This window comes from Mycteria americana, chromosome 1 (assembly GCF_035582795.1).
Source record: "Mycteria americana isolate JAX WOST 10 ecotype Jacksonville Zoo and Gardens chromosome 1, USCA_MyAme_1.0, whole genome shotgun sequence".
NCBI classification, from domain to species: Eukaryota; Metazoa; Chordata; class Aves; order Ciconiiformes; family Ciconiidae; genus Mycteria; species Mycteria americana.
This window is the reverse complement of record NC_134365.1, coordinates 141,350,256-141,372,495: the sequence shown is the minus strand read 5'-3', so window position 1 is coordinate 141,372,495 and position 22,240 is coordinate 141,350,256. Positions and strand designations below refer to the sequence as shown.

Sequence of the window (22,240 nt, the reverse complement as noted above, 5' to 3'; positions counted from 1 at the left end):
TTCCAATAGAGTTGGCAGTTAAAAAGATGTTTTTATCAGTAAATTGGACAAATTTGATCTGGAAGTAGTGGAACACAGAAAGCATGGAGCACAGTAATGTTGTCACTAGAGTCAGTTTTTACGTTAAGATCCACAGACCTGGATTTGGACCTCAAGTTCACCAGTGAAAATCTGGAATAGTTTAATCTGTAATTCGTTTGATTCTCTCCAGACATACTTTGCTGGAACTGGGTGCAGACTCAGCCAACCCACTCCAGGCTAAATTGTTCACCTGTTCATTCACCTATGCACGTGTTCATCTGCTCACCCACTGACACAGTTTCTTATGAAGCCAAAAGACAGGGGTACATTTTATAAAACCATGGAAATCTTGAAATTCATAACTTTTGACAGCCATGACAAATAAGCAGCCATATCCATTACCAGTCCCCAGAGTTATCTAGTATCCTTTCTTTATATAATTTCTTACAGTATTTTTTTTTTTAAAATCAATCTTCTTTTCACTTGTTATTTATTATTCATAGCATTAATAAGAGTTCACTACTTGGCTTTTATTTTCATTGGTGTCTTGAATATTTTAACACAGTAACTGTACTTGGTTTGTTTTGTTGTTCTAGATGTTTTTGTGCTTTTTCACCGTGTGTTTTCCAGTTTTATCATCTGGAAATATTATTAAAGATATTATATACCTTTTCTTCATCCAAAGACATGGTGCATCTGTTGACCTTCAGGGCATATTGCTGGGGCCATCTGGTTTTCAAGGGAAGTGGGGGTCGGCGAGGAATGGGGAAGGATTTAAGGCAGGAGGAGATATTAGGTTACTTATTTATTATTTTATTAAGTTTTTGTTTCGTCAAAGGATAAGACTGATTGGTACTTTGTTACAGTGCTTGACTTTTTGTAGTCTTTGTTTTTTCTTGGTTTTTTTTTGTGGTGGTGGTGTTTTGAAGGGGTGCTGGGCCTGGGAAGCTCTGTGTCCATGTGCTTGTGTATATCAAAATAAACAAAACAATGTGGCCCCAGACTGCTGTGAAGTGTTGACCAGTGCTGCTGTTGTAGTCTCTTCCTTCCAGGATTAAATTACATTGTTTCGGATGCTGTTCCTAGACTGCCTTCATTTCTCAGTTGCAGGCAATGTTAGTGGCCAGTGAGGAATTAGCAGGACAACGTATCAATCCCGCTTGAACCTGGGAAAATTCGTATCTACAATACATTTGTGTTCTGATTCAAAAACACTGTTCTCCAAGTTTTTCAGAAATAACTTTTTTAGTGGATTCTTAGCACATGTATAGGAGGAGGTACCACATCATTTCCGCTCTTGTCTTTCCAGAATAAAGGAATCTGACACGCATGTGCGGGTCTCACTGGGGGCTGGAGGCAGAGCAAGGAGAAAAGGAATGTCATCAGCTCTTGGTGTTCTCCGTTTCCAATATGGCCACAGTGGTTGCTGTTTAGTGGTTTTGATGCGTAGTTTAACATTAAAACCTTCACTTTCTTTTCCTTTTCTCTTTTCTCTTGTGCCATTAAGAAACCGTTAGTTGGCTATATAGGGTGGTATAAATTGTTAATTTTCCTTCTATTTTGTCAATGTATGTCATATGTCATGAAATACACTGAAGTGCATAAAAAGCTTTCATTTTCATATGCTAAAAGCTGTTACAATTCAGTTAACCAGAAGTCTTATGCGTGAACTGAAAATATGGCACACACTTTCTTAGAAGGGGAAAGAAAAAGTCTTTTAAGTAAATTTACAGGATAAAGTATTTGTTTCAACTGAAAACAAGAAACAGCTTGGTTGAAGAGAAAAGTTTAAACTCACATGTTAGAAATAATCTTCTCTAAATTAACAAAGAGCTAATTTAAATTAAAGGAGAACTTCCCACATCAAATTATTGTGTCTTCATATGTATAAGTTCTGAGTGATCTGTTTAAAACCCAGAACAACCATCCCTGGATGAGGAAGGTGGGTGGATGTGTGTGTGTATGGGGGTAATTGTAGGGAAAGTTTTCATCCCAGTGCTTCTCCTCACTGTGTAGTCTCCCATAACTGACCCCCTGTAAAACAAAATCTCCCCCCAGTCCATCAGTTCCTGCCCACGTGCACATCTTCGGATAACCTGTAGCAAACCAAGTGTCTGGGTTACAGTTATGAGAATATGATAATCTTGTCATATGCTCCTGCATTTAATAATGTCCACAACACTTATTAAATATTCAGTTTATTGTCAGTCTTCTCAAATGATTAATTTCTCCATCTTGGCCACTGTATTTTAGGAGGGCATAAGCTGGTTGAGTAATACACTTTCCTTACAAATAAATCGGTATATATGGAGAGGAAAGAGTAGAAGAAACAATGCACCTTTGTAATGCTTAATCAGTTCTGCCTGAATTTGGAGAAGTACACAAATGGGGGGAAAAAAACCCTAACTTCTCTGAGGAAAGAGGAAACTAAGTAGCCACATTAGGAAAGTTTGCTTAATCAATTGTGATTTCTTGGGGATATTTCCTATTTATTTTAAGTGTTTTATCAGTCTGATGTGTCATTCCAGTCTTGCTTCTATGCCTTTTCTCCAGTTGCTTTCAGATAAGCTGTAAATTTCAGAGTGAGGCAAAAGAGTTTTTAGAAGCTTTGTGCATATGTTAAAAGCTTGCTTTTTATGTTTTCCTTGTAACCTAATAAAAGCATTGCAGAGGTTTACCTAAATAAAACTGTCTGACTGTGACCCATCTCACTTTTTTTTTCTTTTTTTTTTGAGGAGGGGTTAAGTAATCTTGGTTTTGTTAGCTATCGTGAAACAGCAGAGAATAAAAAGTTAGCAGGCGATTGTCTTTGCCCTGGGATTTCCGATGTCCGTGATCAAAAGCCTGTCTCACAAAGCCACACATGGGTTCGCAGAAATTCCACCCAGGGCTCATAGCTGCCTGAGTTAGAAAGCTTTCAAGACTGTGTAGCTTTTCGTAGGAAAACATGTTAAAACATAAAACATCTGTCAGAAGACCTCTTTGTTTGGAAAGCTTCTTGAAGCACACCTTGGAATTTCCTTCCTTGGTGGTAGTGGGTTTGTGCGGTAAACATGAAATAACCAGGAGTGGTGTCACCTGGGTTCAGCATCTGAGGGGGATGTGAAGGTGTTTGAGAGACCGGGCTTTCAAAGGGTTTCATTGTGCCATAAAACACAGTCTGAATGCAGTCTGATATAATTACAGTTTTTGCCTTTTTTAACAACATACAGTAAAATCAGACACAATAAGAACATGAACAAGCAAGGAATCATGTTGTGTTCAGGAGAGCATACAGTACAAAAAGTTTAACACTTAAAATTTTATTTTACAAAACTGAAAGCCCCTTCTCTAGATGAATTTGTTCGTCTCTTATTCTGTGGATCAGATCCTCATGTTCTTTGTATTTTAATGTGCTGAGTTCCTGTGTACTGCTTTTTTATTCACGCAAAAATGCTTATGGAATTGTAAATTAAGTTATTTTCTGGCTCAGACATCAACTAGATTGTTAACTAAATTCCAAGTGTGGAGCCAAACCTTATCCTGGCTGCCTCTGTAATGTTAATGGAATTACGACAGGTGTGGTGGCAAAAATTTTTACATGGAAAATCTTGATTACTTTGGTTAGCCATAACAGAGGAAGTCTGTTTGACTTTCAAGTCCAGAATGAATTTGGAGGATGTGAATCTGGAATAACACTGGTAGGCTGAACAGATTTGGTGAGAAGTCACTGGAGTCCCTTAACTGTAGCCATTCTTCCCATTCATTTTTAAAGGCATAGCTGAAGGAATAAAATGGCTTAAAATTCTATTTGAATTTAAGAAGGTTTTTTTTTTCTCATTACAATTGCACATTTTTGTTTTCTTACCAAAGCAACGTTTTTCATAGAAAATGTTCATCTTTTCTAAAGTTCTGAAGAAGAATATGAAGGACCTTAGTGAAGTAGCTTGATGGATGTTTATAGGAAACATTTTCCCAATAGAAGAGGCAGCATGAAAAGAAACATGAAGATTACTGTTTGAAAATGTAGTAAGTAGGCAAGGGTGCTAACATGCAAATAAGATGAAGGTTAGAGAAGGACTGTGAAAGGCCTTAAAAATAGAAAAAAAAAAAAAAAAGCTTGCATTTGAGGTGATAACATGATTTAGTGATAAGTTACTTAGAAACATTATGCATAAACTTTGTGATTAATAAGAGTTGCATTCAGGTGTTATATAGACAGTGGAACAGGATGCCCAGAGAAGTCTGGGCATGCCCCATCATTGGAAGTGTTCAAGGCCAGGTTGAATGGGGCTTTGAGCAATGTGATCTAGTGAAAGATGTCTCTCCCCATGGCAGGGGTGTGGGACTAAATGATCTTTGAAGGACCCTTCCAACCCAAACCATTGTGTGATTCTATGATTCTATAGAAAAACAAAGTTGCTTATATAAATCTGGAGATTTTTCCAGATGGAGATCTGGAATAATGTATAGGTTAAAGATCATGTTATCAAGAGTTACAAGTCAGTGTGACAAACAAGATGACTGTGATGTTGACAGTGCTTAACAAAAGTAGTAGTGTTGCAAGAAGGGCTGCAGAGCAAAGGAAGAAAGAGTATCAAGTGTTCAAAATTATTCTGGAGTTGACAACTAAAAGTCCTGATTACGTCAGAAATGGATGAGGAGTCTGGTCTTCAGCGGAGAAGAGGCAAGTCTGGAGCACAGAGTATTTATTCATAAGTGATAATTAAAATCACTTTTGAATGAGATTCCCTTGTGAGTGGAGAATAAGGGAGTCAAGGACAGGCTCTGTGGAATCCCCAAATGAAGTATAAAATACAATTAACCGTGAACGGGAACATTTAAAACAAAGAGTAGTTCCATATACTTTAAGAAGAAATTTAAAAAATGGGCAGCTTCTTTTTCAATTGAAATCATGATTATATGCAACATTCATGTTTCAGTTAATGTATTGTTTTGGGTTTGTTTTTTTATAGTAGGATCGGATTTCAAAAGTAGAAAAAACAATATACTCGAGTACTTGAGGAAATGCTAGAACTTGGAGTAAAAAACCATGCCATCTTCTGATACACGTTTTACATCTGCAGTTTATGTTGATTGCAAAGGAAGAAACTGTCATTTTACCATTTATTGAGTTAAATGATACACTGAATTTAATTAAATCTCCATTAAACAGGAAGTAATTTTGAGCAAACCAGTATATTTACATGAGAAGTTCCATTAAACCCCATAGACACTAATAGTGAGTAAAATAAACTGTATAAACATGGAAGCAGATTCATTTGGATTTTCAGGGTGATGCTGCCTAACTCTTTTTGTTTGGAAAAAAAAAATACACACACACACACACATTTACATACATACATGAGAAAGAAAAGTAGAAGACTGTATTTCTAGTCTCTTAGCTGTATCCCTGTTACTTACTAACATAGGGTCTTTTGGGTAGGATCGTCTCGCCTAACTTCTTGGGTTACAGAAATGACAGGTGACAGAGGTGTCTGTCTACCTCCGAGCCATCCCTGACCCATGCTTAGGCGCTCCCAGCACATGGCCTCTCTCCTTCTGGGGCAGAGTCTCACCTGTCAGGTGTATCACGCTCCAGAAGTGCCTGTCTCCTGACTTTGAGAGGAGCCTTGCTTGGACACAAGTCTATATTGTACCTGTCAAAAAGACATCAACCCAGCTATCAGCTTCTGCTGTATTTCACTAACCTGAATGATTGACTCCTTATTGTTCCTCAAATACTTAGTTTAAAATATAGCTGAGCTTGCATTCATTTTATATGTATTTTTAATCAGCTATGCCTGCTGGCCAAGGTTTTTATTTGTCATAATTGATATCTGATGTTATGATCTTTCTGAAATTAAAGTAACCTGCTATAAGGTACTTGCTAAGAGAAGAAAACTAAGGTAAGTTTTAAGGCAGTGAGAAGACACTGAAGTAAGAACGTGGGCTCACTGTCAAAGAGATCCCAAAGCAAACAATACTGGAAGGGTATTGAGTGAGCTCAGTATAGTCCTGGGAGGAGCTGAGTAGCTCTAGGCATGTTTATAACTAATTTTTGAAATACTACAAGTGTAGCTCACATTATAAATAACCATATGTTCATTAAATAACTGAAGAAGGAAAATCTGGGAAAAGTTTGTCCAGACATTTATAACTTTTTTTAAAGGGCAGTTGATTTTTTCCATATGATTTTCAGACTAAGAAACTATTTTCATATCTTGAGACTGCTCATTGTTGTTGAGAGCTGCAGTAAAAGAGCAAAGTTATCATCCAACCTTAAATGCAAAACATGAAAACATTTGGGATTTAAGCTGACTGTTGGTTGCTTGATATAGCTTTTACTTTATAGCAGAGGTCTATAGCAAAGCTTCATTGAAAACTTAATTTAGCTTTTTTTCCCGAAGTCCAAAGTGATGGTTGAATGCCTGAACAGAGAGAGAAGAATATGCATTCTGCCTGCCAAACTGAAGAGGACTTGTTCAATACATACTATGCAATTCATCCTCATCGTAAATAATGTACTGTTTCTCTATTTCAAATTTGGTATTCAACCGTAATATAGATGTATACAAAAAAGGATGAGCTGTATATGAGGAGTATACAACGAAAGTGAATTCATAAACTAAGAGCACGAGTAGTTCACAGTGGAAAAAACTGGAATAGATATAGATTACTCTGCAGACACTATTGTAAATGTCAAGTAGAGTTTGACAGCTGGTAGGTTGGAGACATAATTAAAAAAAAATTCCATACATGTACAGACTGCCTTTTAGCATGAAGAATTGGCACACAGCGAAATAAGAAGGTGAGTGGCATATGGGGGATTAAGGCAGCTGAGTTCTAGTGGAAACTGGAGGCAAACAAATAGGCCTTCGAGACAAAGACAACTGTAGTGGTAGCACTGGTGGTGTGTATTTGTTGATTCATGGCATAGCAGTCTACACTAATTAAAGGAAGGTTTGTCTCATGCAGTTTCCCATCCCAGCCAGAGCTTCTGTAATATAGAAAAGAGGGAAGGTGTCAGAGGAAAACTGTGTGTGGGAGGGGCAAAGATGCCAATTTAACAGACTGCTCTGTGTGATGGTCCATTTTGGTGGGAGGGAGACATAAGGTCTTTGTATGCTGAGCTAAATTGTTAGACATTATGGTGAGTTGGGTTAAATAAAGGCATTTAGGGGAGGTCCAATTTTAAGCAAGAATTAGTATTTCTGTCAAACATAGTTTTTAGAAATTACTTTGCGTTTAGACATCTCCTAAAGTATTCATAGAAAATTAAGTTTTGAAGGTGGAATACTTGTGCTCTTTAAATATTATTTCTGTATATATTTATTTCTGGCTTCAGTTTAGATTACAAATACAATGACACTTGGCTGTGACCCTACAGAAGGAGAGATTAGTTTGGTAATGTAAACTGTTTTGGGAACTGAGCTGTGCATTTATTTATGTATCTTTGTCTTTAGTCTCTTGCTTGGATTTCTCTGGATGCTTTCATTATAGTTGTACTTACCACTTCCATTTTTTAAGACCTGCTTTTTAATCAACGTTCTGCAAGTCTAGCAGTATTGCGTGACACACTGCATCCACTCCAGACAATGGCTGCATCATGAGGAGATTCTGCTGAATCACAAGTCAATATGAATCTCTTAAAAATAAAATATTTGAATTTTTACTAGAAATGAAACAGATTTCCTTTGCAATTTAATATGAAATGCAAAATCAAGACCTATAGGTCCTATTAAGTTCTAAGCAAAATCGGGGCCTATTAAGTCCTGAATTTATTGTTTTCATTGATCTAAGGAAAATAATATTCAGACAGTATTTGCTCCTGGAGTTTTAGAGAAAGTCATCGACTCAACTGTGAGAAGACTCTAATTATGCACTTGGACCTGGCCAAGGTAGTAAACCCACATTTGGCAACTGTAGGCTTTCCAGCAGGTGAAGGGCTTTTCTTCATTTCAGTTATCAATTTAGCGGATAGCTTAAAGATGAGAAACTGCTTGGGAGATTACTAGGCAGGAAAGTCCCTGCTTTCTCCCAATTAGTAATTTCATTAGAAAACCAAGAAAGAGAGGCTGAGATCTGTTGGTTTTAAAATCTTGGAGGACATAGGGACCAGAAATACTTAGTTAATTTCGCTAGTTATAGACAATTCCTCTTGTATGTATGGAATTGGTTCAAAATGCAGAACTGTTTTATTATGTCATGCACATTTTACATCAACTTCTATTAACTGGTAAAATACTGTTTCAGAAGATTGTATTGTGTTTAAAAGGTGGATTTTTTTTTTTTTACATTTGAATTGAAGTTTAATTTCCATTTTAAAAAAATTACGACCCTGTCCATAAGAAGGGGTCGTTCATTACTTTCTAGCTAAATGGTGTGTAAAAATGGTAAATGTGGGCTAGCATGAATTATTCCATAGGTATGTATGTAACACAGCTTCACGGTAAGCAAGTTGCAGTATCGGGTTGGTGTAAAGATTGTGTTTCATTATATATTGATCAGTGTGTACTGAGAAATTCTGAAAAAAATAACTAAAATATCAGTGTTGTAAATGGTTGTGCAGCACCAGAATCTTTTTGGCCAAGATCCACAAAACACGTAGGGTGTTGGCTGAAGTGAGGTGGGCGAGCTCTGGGAGGGGGAGATAACAGCAGCAAGGCACCGTTTGCACCCCTTCAGGAGGAGGTTGGACTGGGCATACAGCTACAGCTGAGGGCAGGTAGCAAAGACCATGGCCATTCTGGCCGTGGCCGCCCCTTCTGCCTTGCCTCCTTGTACGCCCAGAGGTGCCCTATCCCTCCTGCTAGTGCCTTCCCCGGCCGATACAGCAGCGTAGCTCTGGCACACCACTATCGCTTCTCCGGCTTGGGAGCCAAAAGTGCGCCAGCCTTCCTTGAGGCTAAGCAGTTCCAGGGAAGGGACTGAAGAAACTAAAAAAGCCCAGGTTTGTTTCAAGTTGTTTTGCTGTTCTTTCTGTGATTCATGAGTGTGGACTGTGTGCTGTATGGGATATCTTTTCTGTATCGTTTTGAGGGAGGTGCTAGCTGGAGCATACTTCCTACAGCTTGAAGCAAATCTTGGTGAGACAAAAAAATTGAAATAAGTTATAAATTAGATACAGAACATACAGGTTCTGTTCACGTCACCGATAGCATGGGGGAGGGGGAAATACTGTTCTAGCTTCTTGCGAAATGGAATTTCAGCTAAATGCTTCAGAAAGTATAATATCAAGAATAATCAGTTAGTTAGTTAGTGTTTTCCATTTGAAATGCTGTCTATTCCTCATTACTCAGAGTTGTTATTTTTACAGTGTGCATGGGTTAAAGGTGAATTAGTGTGTTTTATAAATACCAGGTCTTTAAACATGAAATATAAAAGGCCACGCAGAACAGAGGAATGTAAAGAGTACACGGAGTCTTCCACCTCTATGTCAGTGGCTTGATGGTGTCATCATCACTGTTAATTTATTTATTTAACCACCTGAAATTGCTGCTGTTTGACTTGCGAGTTCATTTCTTGACCTGGTAGGAAGTTTGAAGTCTTTCTAGATTCAGTACTGGAGTATTTCATCAGAAAGGAAGAGCTGTTGAAGAGACTTGGGAACTGCATCTCCTTTCCTCTTGGTAGATCTGAGCATAAGCATGGTGGCAGGGCAGCATGGGGAAAATTTACACGCCTTCATGCGAATCATTCATTTGTTGGGACTCTCAGCCTAGGATTGCTCTTAATACCCTATTGATTCATTGCAGGACAAGAAAAGAATGAAAAAATACATAACTTGTGGCCAGTTTAGAGATTCTAGAAAAATTCCTCAGCTTATTGGAAACAGAAGTCTTCTTAAATGTTTTGCACTGAGCAGAATTCAGATAGTATTTATTAAATGTCTTCTTTTGTTTATATATCCCTTTTGCAATTGCATGGTAAAAGTTTCAGAAATGGTTTAATGCAGTCAAATTTTCCCTGTAAACTGAATACTTTAAATATGTTGGTGCTGAGAGATTTTTTTGCTCCCTGAAACATGTGAAGATGGGGAATTTAGGAAAGAATGGAAGGAGAAGTGACCGTTGGTTGTCGTTATGGTGTAACAAATCTCTTGAGGTTAATTTGGGTTTCCCCGCACATCTGTGTATGTATCGTGTGTTCACAAGTCTGTGTGCACATTTGGTAGGGTGTGTTGTAAAATACAAAAAATTAGTCTTCTGTTCTAAAGAGGAGATCTCTTTCCCTCTCCATTCTGCCTTGTGCAACAGTTGCCTAAGCCTAATTCCCTTTTATGCGATATTGATTAACAGCCATGCTGAGTCTAGGACTGTCAGAAGGACTAAAGGGTATTTAATTATTCAGCTAGAATAAAGTAGAAGACAGTGCAGCCGCAGCAGCAGCTGTAACATAAGACACTGGTACTTCATCTCCAAAATATAGGAATTGTTCAGTAATAACCCAGCACTTCTGTCCCTCTGGTTTGAAGGAAATTCATAGCAGTCCAAAGACTGAATGTTTGGAAAATGTAGGTGAGCGACAGGCTTGTCCTCACGATCACTGTATACTTCGGGGTGTGTTCTTAGGCGCAATGCCAAGTGATTACACTCGCATGAAAAGAACACCATTTTACCAGAGGCACAATATTCCTAAAATCAGATTTTCAAAGAGGAAGAAATGTGCAAGAGCATTTTTCTGGTTAATTTTTGATAGGTCTATCACCTCTACAAATTGTACTTTTGTACATGCAGGTGAAGATTTCACATTTGTTGAATAAATGTTTGTGAAAATCCCCAGTTCTCATGCATAGTTTCAGTGTGCAAATTTATTGTAGAAATATTCGTGTGTTTGTCTGGTTTTGGATTTGGGCTGGGTTCAAAGAAGGAGTTGAATGCTAGAATCTTTTTCATACTTAGAACAAGAAATATAAAAAATAAGGACAAGGTTGTGTTCAACTAATAGAGTTAAGATAGCTAAAACCACAGTTAGGTGTTTTATCCCATAACATTACAATGATACCTGCCACAAATCTACAGCAGGATTTTTTTCTGTGGTCATAAATTGCAAGGAGTATGCATTAATGTTCCACTAAAACACGTCCTGGTGTGTCTCGATACTGGAACCATCAGGAGGTCCCAGAGCTGTAGGCTGTTGGGGGCTGGGAGAGTACCACTGTGTCTTTGCTTTGTTCATACATTCTTCATTAGATACCTACTTTTGCCATGGTTAAAGAAGAGATACTGGCTAAAGTGGATGTTTGACTTGATGTAGTAAGTCTGTTTTTATGGTCTTTTAATTTTAAATTTGTATTTAAAATAATTTTGAATATTGTGTATATTATGCAGAATTATGTTTTGTGGAAAACACATAAAAATTTAAAATGCCTGAAAAGAATGACGTAAATTGGAACACAAAGACACCTCTTTTAGTACGAGACTGTAAGTTACATTTTGTCTGGACTGAACTGTAAGAAACATCTTTACAGAATATGATTTCTTAAATCAGAAAGTAACAATAGTCTTGTCTGGATTTTTGCTAGCATGTTTTAGTTCAGCATTAGGAGCAGTGGCAGCCTGTCCCAGAGCTGTATGTTTCGGTCTTTAACATCCAAGAGCTTAGATGTGATATCATTCATTTACTAATGAACATAGAAAACACCAGTGTGCTGATGTTTAAAGGGTTTTGGTTTTATTTATGTGTGTACATATTCAGTATTAAACTATGGATGGATTTTTTTTCCTTGTTTGGGGGGAGTAGGGTAGAAGAGACAGGAAAAGAGAATCCAGTAGCTAGTTCTCAGTTTTTGAAATTACTATTCTTATCTTTGTCTTTAAAAATAGCCCTCCTTACAGATTAAGACTCATCAGAGGATAATGAAGATGACAGAATAAACAGGTGCTGTGCTTTCTTGTAAAATGGTTTACTGCCCAGTCTTTCCACCTCACGAGTACATCTTCACATCTTTTATTCTCAGTCGTGTTAGTTTTTTTGAATTCTTAGGAATGTGGATGGAAAGCAGCTCTCCGCACCAGAGTTAAACCGGATCCGACCGTGTAGTTACAAAGCAGAGCAGAAAGAGAGTGAGTTTATGGGAAAAATCAATTGTTGGTATGCTAAGTACAAATTAAAGTCAGCTTGTCGCACTATTTATTTAAGAGGTGAACTTCACTGTGACAGGCGAATAGATCACGAACCTAAATAATGTCATTGTTTTACTCATTAAAGCTGGACCAACGAAGTAAACAATATTCCAGTAGCACAGCCTTATGTCTGTGCACAGTCTCTTCAGAATGAGATGAGTTAGTGCTGTTAGAAAAAATAAATTATTTTAAATTAATTCTTTGTTGCTTCCACAACTAGACCTTAATTAATTGGTATGTGATCAGGATAGCGCAGGCCAGTTGCTAAATCTCTAGAGTGACTGATATCTGTCCTGCCCTATGCTGCCCAGTTCTTTAATATTTATTCATGTCTGCATGGATTTTTTTTAAACTGATACTGGACCTACAGTCTGGGGGTTAGTTCTGTCATTTCACAAGCAACGTCTGGTCATAGAACAAAGTATATAAGCCTCTACATTTAATTTGTCTTGAACAGCATTTTCAGAACAATGGTTAGAAAAAGTTTCTCAACAATATCATTTATTTAATAACAGTCACTAAATGCACAGAAGCACTTGGTTCTATGTATAAATTCATATCGTGATAGAAATAAGTCTCCCAATGCTGTGCATTTCAGTTCGATTATTATTGCATTTATTGAATGGTTAAAGTTACTCAGCCTTTGGCCTTGTGCTGTTGTAACATGCCTTAGGTGGTAAGTAAATTGCCTACAAATGCGCTGCTTGTCGTGTCTTATTGCTTAATTTATTCTTTGGAATAAGTTTAGTCTCATAATAGGCAGGCACATCACGAAGCAAAAAAGTATTAGGGTGAAATATTAGCCTTGTAAAGCCCTTCCCAACGTTGAGTCACTTATCTTTCATAGAAAGTAATAAATATCGAAATTAATGGTATGCTTCTGCTTTAAAGAATTTTGCAGAATGTTTGCATCAGTCAGCAGACTTCTAATGAAGTGCCCCTTCACTAGCCCCATAGTGGGTCTGCATTGCCATCTGATGATAGTATTTGAGCCCCCTTTTCACAGGGAGGAAGAAGTGAAGTGCATTGGTGGAGGGATGCCTGTACCCGAAAAATCACCGGTGAATTAAAACACATTCATCACCTTTAATGGTAATGACAGTCTAGAGTGCATTTTTAGAGCCCCAGAATCAATACAATGCAAATTTTATGGTGGTTTATTTCTAATGTGGTATTTCTGAAAAGTCGCACCAGTGTCTCTTTTGGAACCAAGGTAATTTTTCCATTTGAAAGCATCCTTCAGTTACATGATTTTGAATAGCTCATCAGCTCACAAAAAAATAAAGGAGAAACAACAAGATCGTTTAACTTCTGCGTAACGAACTTTGTTCTTCCAGAGTATACATTGCAATGCACACAACAAAGAAATCACTCAGATACCAACCATGGTTTATGTTGCTAGAACCTCATAATAGTATTACTTAATGATACCTTGATAGATTGGTCTTCTTACATTTTTTTTTATTGTGTTACAGTATATCTTACTGTTCTTTGGTGCATGACTTCAGGTTTTAGAATGACCTATCATTTTGGATGGCACAAAATTATTTATCGGTTGGCTCTTTAATGAGATTGCATGCTATTATATCTTGCTACATTCAATAAAACCACAATGTATTTGTAGGTCTGTATCTCTGGCAATTTCTATGGATGTTGGAGTTAACCTTGTTAAACAGTTGGCTTGATTTCTTTAATAAATGTTTAATACTTTATGCCCTAATGGCAAAGTGTAGTACTTAGTATCTTTTGGTGCCCAAGCCTGGAGTACTAGAATGTTCAGTCTAAATAAATAAGACAGTATGAAGACCCTTGAAACCTAATAGAAAATCTTTAAATTTGGTGATGAACTGGAACACATCGAATTTCCAAGTTCAGCATGCTTTTTGGTAGTCCTCATTTCATAGCATCAAATCTTGGATGAGTTTTTATCTTGTAAAATGTGAATCAGTAGGGCCTGAACCCACATGAGTTTATGGACTAATTTCCAGCCTTAAAATGTGGAAAATATAATGCACTACTTTATTTGTTCCATTTGCAGTATTTCTTCACAAGTCCATCCTGTCTGCCTTTTGCACAAACAGCACATTCAGGTTAGCCTGTTTGAGAAGAAATGAAAAGGATTTGTCACTTGCAGTCCTTTTTGTTTGGGATTCACGGTGTGTTTTAAGGAGATCCATTGGGCGTATGTGGAACGGTGACTTTCATATGGAGCATTTTCCATATTGCAACCATTAGCAACCACAGATAAATTTAATCATACCACTTAAAAAATATGGAAAGCTGTACAGAATAGTAATAAAGTGAATCATGAATTTTTAAGCTCTCAGAGGAGGCTCTAAAAAGAAATTGGTTAATCGCTGTGTTATAACAATATAACACCTTGAAATAGACTTTTACTTGGGTGAACAGTATAAGATAGTGGTTTAGTATCAATACTGGAAGGCAATAGTCTCCATAAAGCAGTTCTGGCTCAGTAATGGGTTTGCTGTTGTGTTAATGACTTTAGGATCACTTAGGGTTTCTCTTATGTTCATCTTCTGCTTAACTTGGTGCCCGTGCATGTGCGTACTCACTCAGCGCGTTAAACCCTACCCTGAATTTGATAGAGTTTTTGTTAGTTCACTCATCTGTGGCAAGAAAATGAAACCTGCTTTAGCTGTTCAGTAAGGAGAATTGATGTTGAGACATTTCTTCAGACCTTCCCACAGTTTTCTTTCTACCTATGGGGAGAAAGTCGTGTTCCCACACCTTGATACGAAAGGGTTGTGTAGAGTTATAGTGTATTACAGTGCTAAGAACCATGGCATATGCCTCCAGAAATCTTGATGCTGCAGCCAGTGGGCCCAGAAACACAAGCATGGTTTTGCAGTACAGCTTCTGACTGGAAAGCTACTCCATCGCTCAAGAAAATCCTGAGCCATCTTGCTGTGGAAAACTGGTAATTTATTCACTTTTACATGTTTTCTTCCATTTTTTCTTACACTTTCTCTGCAAAAAATATGATGTAGGGAAAATGGTAGCAAAGCAATTGGCAATTCTTTATGAAAAATTGCATAGAAGCAGCAGTATGCACGAGCAGCATGCTTACTAGAACTACAGTAAAAAAAACCATTGCCTATGAGCATAATATTTAGGGCTCCAAAACAGGTTAACATAATAAGTGGCAATATATATATTTAAAGAAGTAAAGGATAAATGTAAAATAAATGTTGTGGCATCTTAGTCAAAATTAGATTTTGCAGAGTATAGCGAGGTAGAATTGTGAAGTCTGAGAGATTGGTTCCATTTGCTGTTAACGTTCAGCTCTCGTGCGCTGGATTTTCTGCCCTGAAAGAAAAATAAGAGTTCTCTAGAATAATCCAGCTTTTCATTTTATTTTGCAGCCTTGTCTAAGCAGATGAATCTGATAATTCCTTAAATGGGAAATTTGCCAGCTGAGAGAAACCTAGAGGGCAACAAATGGGCAGTGATGACAGAATGTCTTGAATGCTGAGAATGTTGTTTTGATTCCAGACTGTGTAAAAATATATTTGTCTAGTGGAAGGTAAATGTTACACAGACAGATAACACAGGAGATTTCCTAGGCATTACATGCGCACGCACACACACGCACACACACATATGCGCGCGCGCACACACACACACACACACAAACACAGTATTTGTATTTTTTTCTTTAGGCTTAACCCAGATAAATTAAATTGCAAAAGCTCTCGGTAAAGAAACAGAAAAATAAATAAACAAGGGCAGGACACAAAGCAGTGAAATCAAAGCAACTCTGCCTTAAGGCTGCAGAGATTTCCTTATCTTATCCTGCTGTTTCGAGGTATTGCAAAACATATGGCTCACCTTTAGGGGCAGTCCCCAAACAGTGGGAGATGTTGCATCCCGTCTGTGCTGCAGCAACTGGAGGGGCAATAACAAGGTGAACTGAGGACACCAGGATGACTGTGTTTAAACTCACTGCTGGTTTACTGAGGCGAGGGGGGGTGGGGTAGGGGTGTTTAGTTAGGGTGGGTATTTTTAGCTACCATACCGATGTGCCTTAAAAGTCTGAACAGGGTTACTGCTGGAGAGGTAATTGTTTTGAGGAAACTTGGCAGTCTGAATCAGGAATAAGTGTTTTAGGATTTTAGATATTGGGAAGAAAAGAAAAAAAGAAAAGAAAAAAGAAAAGAAAAGAGAAAAGAAGAAAAGAGAAAAGAAGAAAAGAGGAAAGGAAAAGAACCTAAGAATGAGGGCAGTTCTCTGTGTCTCCCACATTTTATTCTGGCAGCAGCTGAATTGGCTGAATAGGCTTCTGTCCCCCACTGTTCACAACTGTTCAGTATTGCTCCCACGAGATTTAGTTGATCTTGTAGTCACTCCCTAACCTGATTTGTTCACTATAATCTAGGTTAGTTTAAACACTTTTTAACACCAACTCTCTGAACTCTTTTAATCAGAATAATTTTGACATAAGCAGTTATTCCACAGATACTGAGGGGCAGCAATGTTCAGCAGGAATGTAAGGGAAGAGTGATTACGAGAAGCAAGGGAATAAGGCTACACCAGTGAAGCTTCACTCAGAACAAGAAGCATGACTGCAGCCTGAAATTGCACACTACAGTGGATAGAATGGGGAATATGGCTAGACTTACTGCTACCCTGATGAAATTGAACTTTTTAATACCTGTCCTCCAAAATTTCTAAGCAGAGCTTCTAAGCCTCTTAGCCTATGCCTCAGAATTTTCCTAAATAATTTCAAAGGCTAGGGCAAAAAATGGCTGTAACACCTTGCATCTCACTAAAAGGCTTAGATGAAAAGTAAACAAAATCTGTAAAGTGAGATGCAAAAAGACTCTTAATGATCCTTTTTTTATTGCTGCTATCATTGCTATAATTCTTCTTTGACTTCAGTGAATCTTTTGCTATTAGGTCCTTCTTTTCCTGCTAATGTAATACAAGAAAACCACTCATTATAATGAAGACTGAATATTCATACAACTCAGCTTTAGGTATCAGCATCCATATGCATATACTTAAATTGGAATCAAAGTTAAGTGGCATGAACATCCCTGACATGTTCCATCATGAAATAAAAAGGTTCTGTTTAATTTAATATAGCACAATAAAAGCAGATATCTTTCTGTGCAAATACTTACTCTCACTTTTCATAGCTTTCTCAATTTGCAGAAGGAGAGTTTAGTTTCCAAGATGAAAAGACTAACATGGTTTCCAGAAATGCAGGCTGCTTCCCTTTTGTTTTCAAGTCAATGGTAATTGCACTTCTGAGATCCTGGGAAAAATCACCTTTTAATGCTGACTAAAAGTAACATCACATACTGGCTGCATAAAATTCAGTGCTATAAAATGTACATGAAGGTGCAGTGTTATGTTAGGACATACACGTATATATACGAATTTAAGCAGTTTGCATTGTAATTCGGATTATTGTCCTGATCTGTATGACTTTCAGATGTTCTTAATTTCTTACTTTAGCATTTGAAAAAACAGACCTACTATTTATTGAACAGAGCTAGAAGAATTTATTAAATAAAATTGATGCACAGGTAGGCATTAAGCACTTCGAGACACTTCACGATGCTGGAAGTAATAGAAGCGTTTTTCTCTTTCCACTCTTAAGCTCTTTGGTCCTTGCAAGCTTTCAAGAAATGATGTTTGGAGCAACAGAATCAGGACCTTTGGGCTTTCATGCTGGAGTAGCAAGGCCGAGGAAGCTTCAGGAAAAAGGAAATCAACTTAATTTTGCAGTTTTCCACATTTCAAAAGTCATTCTCCCTCCTCAACAAGTTTAACTAATTAGTTGAATTTTCAAGCTTTGGTGTGGTTTTGCATTTGGTTTGGGTTTTTTTGGTTTTGGGTGTTTTGGGGTGTTTTTTTTACGTTTTGACACTTGATTAATATTTTTCATAATGCCTTTGGAACATACTTTATGAACTTTACAATGTCTGAACATACCATGAGATAGAGAATATAAACCATGTATTGGCTAAATCATTTAGATAACTATTTACTAATACTAAGACCTTGAATACTCTTTCTGTGTGTCCCCTTAATAAAGTACAGACTACAGAGTCATTAAAAATCTGTGAGCTTTATTAGCTAAAATACCTTTTAAAGTAGATGGAAACATGAAATAAAACAAACCAAAGATGGTTAGATCATACTATTTATGGTATCAGAATTACATTAAAGCAGAAAACATCACATACATATAGAACATCACGTATAATACTTTACTGAAACTCATTAAATGAATTTATCCCAATCTCATTATACATACAAACTTTTCTCATATATACTAGTCAAAATTCTCATATATACTAGTCAAAAGAGGTGAATTTGATCTCACTATAGAGGAACAGATACCCGTTTACTCCTATAAGGTATAAGATGATGAGAGAGCTAGTATCAACCATCAGGTTAATCAGATTAATCAACGGGAACAAAATGTAGAGAAGTTATTTCCTGTAACTTGCAGATGATAATTTTGTAGGTTTTTTTCTGGAATTTCACTTCTACTGCTGACTCTTACAATATTTTATTAAAAAGTTCAAATGTGGTGAAATACCTAAGTTACTGGCCAGCTCAAAGGGTTGGGTTCCTCAGACCAAGAAAGTGCCAGACCAGTGTTCTTTACCACAGAGTCTGTGTGACATTTGTTGCAGGGTTTTTTTGTCTGCGTGTTCTGAAATGCTAAGGTTTTTCACAGCCCTGTTTACTGCAGATAAATTCATGTTCCTGCTCTGTTTTTCATTTAGTGTATTTCTCTAGCCAGTATTCTCAGCTGCATTTTTCATATCCAGACAGTATAACCTATTATTGTATGTCATGCATTTTAATTGGTGGAAGATTACAATTCACATAGTTAAACTGTAATTTAATTTAATATAAATAGTTTTTACTCCTATAGCTCTACAAGTGATTTAGTAAAAGGAAAAGGTGATGTTGTAAGGTAATCTGCAGTATAACAAAAACATTCTGTGCCTTTAGTCATCAGTCTCCAGCTTTGTTATAGTTTCTTAACCAGCATAAACTTTGTATGATTAGAAAGAATATCTCATATTTGATACCTTTAAGACCTTGGATCTGTCTGGATTCAGTATGCAAGTTTGTGCCCTTACGTTTCTTATTAAGCTCCTTATTTTCTGTGTAAATAGGACAAGAAGCATATGTAATTTTAATATGGAGAGATTATTATTGTACGATCATAAGATAATTCAGGTTGGAAGGGACTTCAGGAGGTCTCTAGTCCAACACCTGACTCAAAGCAAGGCCAGCTGTGGGGTTAGACCCAGCCAGGAGTCCAAAGATGGAGACTGTGCAGAAGTCATCTTGCAAGAAAATTCAGTATCTTCCTAATGCTGAAGACACTAGTTACTGAATATAAAAATCTAATTTTCAAATAGATACTACAAATAAGTGTTCTGTTTGCAGATCAATGTATTAGGTCACTTCTGCCATGCTTTTTAGAACAGCCATTTATTTGCACTCGTAAAACCGTCTGCATTTTTGCAGTATCTAATTGCTTACCATGCCATGTCCTTCCAAATGTACACTACCTACCATAGGAAGTATGGTAGTTAGTGGAGTATGACTGCAGCTGTAAGTTTTATTCTTAGATGATTCCTCTCTTCTCCTCAAACTCTTTCTTCTCCCTCTATTAAAAAAGCCCAAGAATTTAGTGCGACTATTTAACTATCAAGCTGCTGTATATTTGCCCCTGGCTTAAAATAAAAGGAAGAGTCTGTTTATGTAATAACTTTGGAAGTGCTTTAAAGAGATATTATTTACCTCAAGAATTAAAGAATTGTCTCAAATGAGAAATAATACCCAGGAAATTCAGCTTCACTAACAATATAGCAAGCTTTTTCGTAAAGCATACAAATGAAGGTAATGTTACATTCCCTGCCTGGCAAAGATGGTTTCTTACTTAGGAAATTCATGACCATGATCTGTTTTATGAAAAATGGCTAAAAGCAGGAGAAAGTTTTTCAACATTTTTTACTTTAGAATGTTCTTTTGATTAGATCTGATGTTTGTTCTGCTCAATACCGCTGCCTTTCAAAGGAGTCTGTGGAAACAGGAGTGTGAAATTCTGCATTTCATGTGAAAGTATGACTGACAAGTGTTGAGGTCCGCACAGTTCAGGGCAGCCCTTGCTCACGATACTGTCTGCTCTTTTGTAGAAGTAGAAAATACACTAAACAGAGGAGATGAAGCTGGGATGGAAGAGGCTGGTTTTAAATGACAGGAAAGTTGGCTGGCTGATGTGCAAGTGTCAATGTCTCTGGGATGAGTTTTCCAGTTTCAGGCCGGAGGGAAGGAGTGGGTGGAGAGTGCATTGTGAAACTGAGATTCCTGTTCCTGGGTTCACATGAAGAAATCTCAAACAGCTCAGTATTTAACAACCTGCGAGGTACTTCACCAGGCAGTGTAAACACCTGTGATCGCATTTTCAAAAATCAAGTCTGGTAATGTCCAAGTAGCTGCTGTTCCTTGGCCCTGTTCTGAGATGGATGGTTGGTCTTGATCCCAGGAAATGCTGGCTGTACCTCATCTTGCTGCTGCTGCTTGATTCACAAGCTAAATCAGTTTCTGATCGCGGAATATATTTTAATTATCTCTTTCATTGTTAAATATTGAAGTATAGCTTTTGTCATCACTCTTTGGAGTTGGATTCATACTGATGGCCATCTTTCCAGGTGAAAGGATGAGGCCATGGTTTAACTTTAACTTGCAGTACTATTTTTAAGAGAATTCATGAATGCTGACTGTCAGCTTTACAACAAGCATATTGGTTAGGCTCACGTAGAAGTAGTACAAGGAGTCATTTCTTCATGTTTTAGTGTTTTGCGACATGAAGATTTGCTGTGTCCATGATGAGAACATCCAGGGGAAATAACCAGATGAAACAATGCTACCACTCTAGCTGGGTCCTGGTGAGATCCAAGCCAGAGTATGGATTATTGACCGTAGTATAACGGGTCTAGAAGGGCACCTTTTAAAAGCCCTCTTTTTCTAGATCTTCTTATTGGCCATTACCAGCTTTGTCCCTTTTTATTTCCTGTCCCATAACTTGTTAGAAAGGAAGCACAAGAGTGTAACATTCTAGAGTAATATTTTTCATCGTTTAAAAGAATTTAATGAGAATTTAGCATTTTTACAATGACTTGATTTCAACAGGATGGCACATTTGGGAATACCTTGCCTGCAGTCCCTATAATTTCAGCCCCAGCAGAGGTCCACTTATTGGAACCTATCTGGAAATAAAAGCCACAGGAATACGACGATAAAATAGTTTTCGTTACAACATTAGAAAACTATGCCCAAGAAATTAAATATTTTTTCTGTACTTCTATGAGAATTCTCTAGCAGCTTGCAAAGTGCATAGTTCTGTGGCAGCATGATGTTCAATTCATGTCTATTTGCATATAATTCAAACAGCTTTAAAATTTCTTTTGTCACCTATCCTTCAGAAGGATGTACCAGAAGTAAATAATATGGAGAAATTATCTCTTGACAGCTATAGTCAGGCCATCTTCAGGAAGGATGCCCTGAAAACTATCCTCTTATCCAAGCTTCCGAAAACTTTTCAATGGCTGGAAAACTTCCAAAAGTCCTTTCAGTGTTTGTGTGTTTCCGTATTATTTTTGGCATCATACAGTTCCATAATGCATACATTTTGTTTCCATTTTCTGCCTGATAGCTCCAACATTTTATACTTAGTGGGCTAATATCAAACAAATAACATTGTTCGGAACGTGTTAGATGTCTGGTTCTCTCCCCACTCTAAATAATGCAGGTTTTTTCTTTGCAAAAATGTACCAGATAAGGAACGAACCAAAATGTTGGCCTGAGAAATATTATTAGTAGAATGGGTCCAAAGTACGAGTGATTCAGTCATCTGTCAGCCTGATAAATGGATTAGTGTAAGAGGTGTTCCAGTGGGGAAATGCAGCCCATAGGGCTTCCAGCTAATTATATTTAAGTTGTTTAGTACTGCTGGGAAGCAGCATCCAGGCAATTACTGAAAGCTTTGATGCAGTGTGCACTATTAGAGTGTGTGTTCAGAAACTCATTACCCTTTCGTGCTTGTGTTGGATGGA

General features: G+C 37.3%; 1 protein-coding gene across 6 annotated transcripts in view; it reads left to right on the top strand.

Moving 5' to 3' along the window:
* The window catches only part of TBL1X (transducin beta like 1 X-linked), a 204,740-nt gene that overhangs the window by 82,345 nt on the left and 100,155 nt on the right, over window positions 1–22,240 (top strand). The window contains exons 1-2 of one of the 6 annotated variants that reach the window (XM_075522616.1): window positions 8,780–8,953; window positions 11,989–12,068. The exons of 3 other annotated variants lie outside the window; for them this stretch is intronic. The gene's annotated coding sequence lies outside the window, so the exon portion shown is untranslated. Of the gene's footprint in view, window positions 1–8,779; window positions 8,954–11,988; window positions 12,069–22,240 lie in introns of those variants that run through there. 2 more of the 6 variants (XM_075522590.1, XM_075522625.1) reach the window with 2 other exon arrangements.